The sequence below is a fragment of the Schistocerca serialis genome, chromosome 4 (assembly GCF_023864345.2).
Source record: "Schistocerca serialis cubense isolate TAMUIC-IGC-003099 chromosome 4, iqSchSeri2.2, whole genome shotgun sequence".
In the NCBI taxonomy this organism is placed as follows: Eukaryota; Metazoa; Arthropoda; class Insecta; order Orthoptera; family Acrididae; genus Schistocerca; species Schistocerca serialis.
This window is the reverse complement of record NC_064641.1, coordinates 91,081,463-91,090,116: the sequence shown is the minus strand read 5'-3', so window position 1 is coordinate 91,090,116 and position 8,654 is coordinate 91,081,463.

Below are 8,654 nucleotides of genomic sequence, written 5' to 3'. Positions count from 1 at the left end.
TTAGCCAGTGCATACCTGGAACCAGCTTCCGCGCGTTTATATACGCTGAGGCCGACGGTCAGCGCCTTGTGAAAGTGGCCTCCGGCCTTCTGCCGGCTAGTTCTTGGACGCAGACAACTAGGCGTATAACGGTGCGTGTCGACGACATTTAGCAGGGCGTCTCCTAGCCCTCTTGTAATACACTACTGGCCATTAAAATTGCTACACCAAGAAGAAATGCACATGATAAACGGTTATTAATTGGACAAATATACGAGGGCAGTTCAATAAGTAATGCAACAAATTTTTTTTCTGAAACAGGGGTTGTTTTATTCAGCATTGAAATACACCAGGTTATTCCCCAATCTTTTAGCTACACAACACTATTTTTCAACGTAATCTCCATTCAATGCTACGGCCTTACGCCACCTTGAAATGAGGGCCTGTATGCCTGCACGGTACCATTCCACTGGTCGATGTCGGAGCCAACGTCGTACTGCATCAATAACTTCTTCATCGTCCGCGTAGTGCCTCCCACGGATTGCGTCCTTCATTGGGCCAAACATATGGAAATCCGACGGTGCGAGATCGGGGCTGTAGGGTGCATGAGGAAGAACAGTCCACTGAAGTTTTGTGAGCTCCTCACGGGTGCGAAGACTTGTGTGAGGTCTTGCGTTGTCATGAAGAAGGAGAAGTTCGTTCAGATTTTTGTGCCTACGAACACGCTGAAGTCGTTTCTTCAATTTCTGAAGAGTAGCACAACATACTTCAGAGTTGATCGTTTGACCATGGGGAAGGACATCGAACAGAATAACCCCTTCAGCCTCCCAGAAGACTGTAACCATGACTTTACCGGCTGAGGGTATGGCTTTAAACTTTTTCTTGGTAGGGGAGTGGGTGTGGCGCCACTCCATTGATTGCCGTTTTGTTTCAGGTTCGAAGTGATGAATCCATGTTTCATCGCCTGTAACAATCTTTGACAAGAAATTGTCACCCTCAGCCACATGACGAGCAAGCAATTCCGCACAGATGGTTCTCCTTTGCTCTTTATGGTGTTCGGTTAGACAACGAGGGACCCAGCGGGAACAAACCTTTGAATATCCAAACTGGTGAACAATTGTGACTGCACTACCAACAGAGATGTCAAGTTGAGCACTGAGTTGTTTGATGATGATCCGTCGATCATCTCGAACGAGTGTGTTCGCACGCTCTGCCATTGCAGGAGTCACAGCTGTGCACGGCCGGCCCGCACGCGGGAGATAAGACAGTCTTGCTTGACCTTGCGGCGATGATGACACACGCTTTGCCCAACGACTCACCGTGCTTTTGTCCACTGCCAGATCACCGTAGACATTCTGCAAGCGCCTATGAATATCTGAGGTGCCCTGGTTTTCCGCCAAAAGAAACTCGATCACTGCCCTTTGTTTGCATCGCACATCCGTTACAGACGCCATTTTAACAGCTCCGTACAGCGCTGCCACCTGTCGGAAGTCAATGAAACTATACGAGACGAAGCGGGAATGTTTGAAAATATTCCACAAGAAATTTCCGGTTTTTTCAACCAAAATTGACCGAGAAAAAAAATGTGTTGCATTACTTATTGAACTGCCCTCGTATTATACTAGAACTGACATGTGATTACATTTTCACGCAATTTGGGTGCATAGATCCTGAGAAATCAGCACCCAGAACAACCATCTCTGGCCGTAATGACGGCCTGGATACGCCTGGGCATTGAGTCAAACAGAGCTTGGATGGCGTGTACAGGTAGCTTCAACACGATACCACAGTTCAGCAAGAGTAGTGCCTGGCGTATTATGACGAGCCAGTTGCTCTGCCACCATTGACCAGACGCTTTCAATTGGTGAGATATCTAGAGGATGTGCTGGCCAGGGCACCAGTCGAAAATTTTCTATATCCAGAAACGTCCGTACAGGACCTGCAACATGCGGTCGAGTATTATCCTGCGGAAATGTAGGGATTCGCAGGGATCGAATGAAGGGCAGAGCCACAGGTCGTAACAATCTGAAATGTAACGTCCACTGTTTAAAGTGCCGTCAATGCGAACAAGAGGGGACCGAGACGTGTAACCAATGGCACCCCATACCATCTCGCCGGGTGATACGCCAATATGGCGATGACGAATACACGCTTCCAACGTGCGTTCACCGCGATGTCGCCAAACACGGATGCGACCATTATGATGCTGTAAACAAAGCCTGGATTCATCCGAAAAAATGACGTTTTGCCATTCGTGCACCCAGGTTCGTCGTTGAGTACACCATCACAGGCGTTCCTGTCTGTGATGCAGCGTCAAGGGTAACCGCAGCCATGGTCTCCGAGCTGATAGTTCATGCTGCTGCAAACGTCGTCGAACTGTTAGTGCAGATGGTTGTTGTCTTGCAAACGTCCCCATCTGCTGACTCAGGGATGGAGACGTGGCTGCACGATCCGTTACAGCCATGCGGATAAAATGCCTGTCATCTCAACTGCTAGTGACACGAGGCCGTTGGGATTCAGCACGGCGTTCCGTATTACCCTCCTGAATCCACCGATTCCATACTCTGCTAACAGTCATTGGATCTCGACCAACGCGAGCAGCAATGTCGCGATACGATAAACCGCAATGGCGATAGGCTACAATCCGAACTTTGTCAAAGTCGGAAACGTGATGGTACGCATTTCTCCTCCTTACACGAGGCATCACAACAACGTTTCATCGGCCAACGCTGGTCAACTACTGTTTGTGTATTAGAAATCGGTTGGAAACTTTCCTCATGTGAGCACGTTGTAGGAGCGCCACCGTCGCCAACCTTGTGTGAATGCTCTGAAAAGCTAATCATTTGTATATCACAGCATCGTCTTCCTGTCGGTTAAGTTTCGCGTCTGTAGCACGCCATCTTCGTGGTGTAGCAATTTTAATGGCCAGTAGTGTATATGACTGTGTTTCAAAAGAAAGTAATACGGGCAGTCATATGATTTCAGTTATCACCTACAGTAAAAGTAGCAGAGCCTTGAAATTTAATGATGGTTCCCGTCCTTCTCTGCGTATTCGTTCAATGCGACACGTTTTTTTTCCCAACGATGGCCAGCTTGTCAGAGGCCTCGGTTGTGGAAACCTGCAATTAGAATGTTCACGTTGCGCCTCGCCAATGATCTCTTCACCGTTGTGGATACGATGCTGACTGAATGGTTCCGTCTGCTGAGGTGAGAGGAAGAAGTCGCTGCGTCCCATGGCAGGAAAACACGGTGATCGAGGCAAAATTTGACAGCCCAAAGAAGCAGCATGTGAGCACTTTCAGCGACATTCGTCAGTTTCAGAATGCAGTACGAGCAGCTTAGAGATGATCCATGACTGATTTTCATGTTATTTACAGTCGTTTCGTCTGCGACACGTCGCTAATACAGCAACAGGGCCTTCACAGCTATTGCTGTTCATACTGCCACTTCGTTCTTCATCACTTAGATTTGTTTCAAATACTGGAGGACCCTATGCTACCTAATCACTGCCTCACCTGACAGTCTTCCAAAGGATGATAAATTCAGCCAACTAGTTGCGTGACACGGGTTTATTTGAGACTTTGACCTAAGTTTCGGTAACTACAAAATTATCTTCTTTAGAAGGTGATTGTGACGCCGAGAAATTACATATTGGTTGCAAAATGTTCAAGTAACACCGATTTTTTTTTCCTTTATTGTATTTCAATTCCCCATCGGGACGGGTTGGCAGCAGCATATGCACTGCTCTTCAGCCGAAAGACAGAACAAACAATAGAAGACATTTAAAAACAACATGAAGGAGGAAACATGGTGTACATAGATATAAAAAAGGTGGAACATCATGGAAGACAATAGACAAAAAAAGGGGCGACTGTAAAATGGAGATAAAAACAGTAAAAAGTAGCGCACACAAAAAACCACCCACTGGTACAATTAAAAGAACACAAGGCGCAGTATGACCGGAGCATAAAAGTATCGACGGATGGCCTAGCACATAACAACCACAAGGCCACAAGGCCAGCACAAAATTAAAATCACACCTCTTGACGCACAGTAGAACAGCACTAAACACAATACTGATGTGGCACACTGACGATGATCAAAACGGAGTAAAACCGAAACAGTGAATGAGGATTAAAACACTAGAAGTCAAGAGTATACCCTTACTTGATACAGATCGTATTGAAAAAGTACGTTAGTATCAAGCCGTCTGCCTCTTCTCAAGCAAACCTTCACCTCAAAAACAATAAAACAACAAGTCTTGGTCCTCAGATAACACCAGTGTGAACTTCAGGGATAAAATTCGTCAACCGATTTACGTACTAGCTCTTAAATTAAGGTAATTTCCGTGTACAGAGCACCACGTGTGTAAGCCGCATGAAATCCGCAATTATGCATGCTGAGTGGCGTTCATTGAAAAAACTGCACGTGATTTGGCACGAATAACAATTGCTAATAACTGATAGAAATTATTGCTCAAATATTGAAAATTATAAGACAGTGTGCTGCTGACTTAAACCACCACCAATTTACCAAGGAGTGATGGAGCGTTGTTCCCTTTAATGTAGCAAACAATTACAGTCGGATGGTGCAGTTAATCAATGGGCTGCACCATATCGTTTCTTCCTCTATGGCGCTTTGGTGCGGGTACTTCCACATGTACCGCAGTTGCAGAAACGTACCAGTAATTAATTACGTTAGTATATTTTCTTTGACACGATGAAACGAACTACGTGACTACACTTCTTAGCTGATACTGGACAGCAAACTTCGCAAAAGAAGAAAAGTAACGTAAGATTTGTGCGCTTAAAAGGACAGATAATGTAATAGTGAATCATCAAGGATTAGCAGCAGTCAGACTGTTCGCTAGGTGAAGCAGTTATCCGCAGAAAGATATCACCGTATCGGCCGGCTGGTGTGGCCGAGCGGTTCTAGGCACTACAGTTGGGAACCGCACGACCGCTACGTTCGCAGGGTTCGGATCCTGCCTCGGGCATGGATGTTTGTGATGTCCTTAGGTTAGTTAGCTTTAAGTAGTTCTAAGTTCTTGGGGACTGAATGACTTCATAAGTTAAGTCCCATAGTGCTCAGAGCCATTTGGACCATATCACCGTGTCGTAACTGTAAAGAAATGGAAAACAGCATTATTTTTCAGATGGTTTCTAGATTACTTAAATTTGGATAAATGTGAGATAATTCCCATCACAAAGGGAAGTATAAAGACAGTTCGCAATTACAAAGCCAGCCGTAAACTACTGGAGCTCGTCACTTCGTAATAGGAAAGGCGGAAACCCTATATCAGTTATTGTACAAAGCACAGTGCAGTGCATACACATTTCTTTCGAGTAATTTCACATGCTCCCCCGCTTTCATGCACTGTAAGGTTGTTTCCGGAACATGGCTATAGAAGAGCTACAATAAGACTGCGATGGCTCTGTTGTAAAAGGAGGTCGCAACGACCCTGAAACAATGCCATCCATTATAACTCCGGAGTAGTGCCTTCTTCACCATATTAAAGGTGACTTTTTGTCAGTCATCTGCGGCCATATTCAGGAAGTTCTAATCACGAAGGGCAATCGAGTTTGTGATTTGTTGTTAATTATTGATTAGTATTTAGGGTTAGCATTAGAAACTCTATTAAATACTATGATGGACTCAAAAGAGCAGTTTGCTTTTGTTCAAATTATGGTGAAAATTTCCTGCCGTTTATGCCAGCTTAGCCTGACAAAGGTCATTTGACCGAAACTAGTGGCGAATGGTGCGATATAAAGGAGAGCTGAATGTTTCACCATGAATTGTAGCAAAGATCTTTTCAGTCACTAAAACTTTGTCTGTGCTCCACTCCCTGTCTGTCTTCCTTTATGCCGGGTATACCGTTAACCCTGACCGCCGAGGCAACCCAGTGTGGCATACAGACCGTCCTGTCGCATCGTAACGTAAGTAGGACCAAGCAGCCCATTTGTAAAGCTCCAAAGAAGCTTTCAGTGGCTTAACGTATTGGCCGGCCGGGGTGGCCGATCGGTTCTAGGCGCTACAGTCTGGAACTGCGCGACCGCTACGGTCGCAGGTTCGAATCCTGCCTCGGGCATGGATGTGTGTGAAGTTCTTAGGTCAGTTAGCTTTAAGTAGTTTTAAGTTCTAGGGGACTGATGACCTCAGAAGTTAAGTCCCATAGTGCTCAGAGCCATTTCAGCTTAACTTTTTCACAGGTGGAAAAGGAGGCACTGGCCATAATTTACAGCATTAAAAAGATTCATGTTTTCTTTTGTAGTGAAGCTGCTACTCATCATTGACCACAAGCTGCTGGTTTACTCATTCAGCCCTTGTTCCAAACCACCAGATAGGACTGCCCATTGACTACGGAAGTGGGTGCTCTTTCTCAATAATTGTTGTTAAGTGATTCATATCCGGTCCACCCCTCAGTATTCTAATTCTGATGCATTATCGTTGATGCCAGCGGGACACGCTTTTTCGGAAAATCATTTCAACTGCCCACGTTGGTTGACTCGAGTTCTTCAGTTCCACAGGTTTTTTTCTCCTGCTTGACTGCCTCCATGTGGTCTAGGACGTCTTGCCGCAGAGGAGCAAAGTTGTCGAGTTGGCGTCTCTCCGGCGTTGCGTACCCGCATACTCCAGCTGCCACGTGCATCGCACTGGGGTACGTCTCGTATGAACACTCTGGACGGCAATTGATCATGATAACGAACATGTCGCGGTCTTTCGCCGCCTGTATGCAGAATCAGGCTAATCTACCACGTCTCTTTCACCTTGTTGAGTCCTGGAGCAGCCTTGGAACATTATTTTTTTATTTAATTACATTATAAATAAATGAATAAACCACTGTAACACGACGCCCAATGATTTCATGGGACAGGTATTGAGAATCATGTGGTTGTTGGTTGGGGATGTGTTGTCCAATTTTCCGCAGGGTACTGAATTGTCTTCCACAAAGTCGACTGCAGAAGTTCACACGCTTTCGAGTACTTTCACTGAACTCTCGTCTCCAATAACAGTTGGTGTGTCGTGGGGGTTTGAGGATTTTGTACATCCACAACGGTATCACTGCTTCGTCCGGCTTCTAACTTAGAGGTGGAGTTGTCCGTGAGAACTTTCAATACTCCAACATGCGACGATGCGCTGTCAAACGTTTTACCCACATGTCGGGCAATGCCGGATGATTGGAGCTGTTTGAGCGATTGCATCGGTGCCAGCCGCAGGACTTCCTCGACTATTTACATCCTGATGACCATGCCCCGAATGGTCACGGTCTCTTCGTTTTCCTCGTGGGGCTGCAGTCTGGGTGCATTCTATGGCCAGCAACCTAGGTGGCTGCCTGGTGTCGTGATAGGTCACAACCGAAGACAGTTTGCTGAGGATGTCAGCGCCTCCTAGTCCTTGTAGTGCCATCATCTCTAATATGCGCCAGCCAAGCTTTGTTGTTCGTGGCGTTTTACCGGCGGGAGTATCTTAACTGCCCACACGCGGCCACTCCCATTGCGTCCACCGCCCACCTGCTTTCGCCTGTGGAATACTGTGTCGGTGGCGATCGATCCCGCGGTGTCCGAACGGGACCATGGATTTAGAACCTGTACCCTCCTTTTTCCACTTGCCCATAGATGAATCCACGCCCCCGCCCACTCAAGCGGGCCAGCCATTACACCAGCCTCCGCAATCTTATGCCATTCAGGCAGAGTCGGCCGCATCGAAGTTGCCAATCTCAGCGGTCCCCCCTGCCGCCAGGGAACCTCACGCCCCTTCAGGTCTTCCACCAGAAGTTGCGGCAGAAGTGTGGCCATGCTCGGTACTATGTGCCCTTTTCAGTGGGAGGGATTTAGTATCCCCGTCAGTGGCCACCGATACGGATGCGGATGAGATGGTATGGGTATTACAGGAGAATACTTCGCCACACTGTCACATATGACGTTTGTGAAGTACTGTACGGTCAGTCCTGGGTGTTAACTTGTCGATGGCAACAGACCAGGTCAGTTCAGTTTCTACGCTGTGCACAGCTAACTCGGATCTGACTTTCTCGCCATGCTGTGCTCCGTGTCTGCATGGTTAAGCATTCAGTCGCTCACGGAAGTCACACTTGCGTTTCTGTGTGGTGCTCAGAAACTGTGCTCTCCCGTAGATTGACTCACACATCGAATTTCATTACCTCGTCCGAGGTTTAGCGCCCAGGCTTTGTAGTTGAAGGAATGTGGCCTAGTATAATACCTGCGTCATCAGTGACTGGTTCGAGGTATTGTCCCACCTCTGCATATGCAAAAGGGATCATTACGGGAACTGGGGTAGGATGGATGCCAGACGTACTACAACGAAACATATCCTGTTCTACTGAGGGAAAAGAGGAGCATCCAGGAAACTGGCGATCGCACACCGGAATGTTTGACCAGTACTGGGGTTTGGTTGTTTGGGGGAAGAGACCAAACAGCGAGGTCATCGGTCTCATCGGATTAGGGAAGGATGGGGAAGGAAGTCGGCTATGCCCTTTCAAAGGAACCATCCATTTGCCTGGAGTGATTTAGGAAAATCACGGGAAACCTAAATCAGGATGGCCGGACGTGAGATTGAACCGTCGTCCTCCCGAATGCGAGTCCAGTGTGCCACCCGCAGTGCCACCGCGCTCGGTTTGACCAGTAGTAGTCTACAACTTGATAAGGACATGTAAGAAC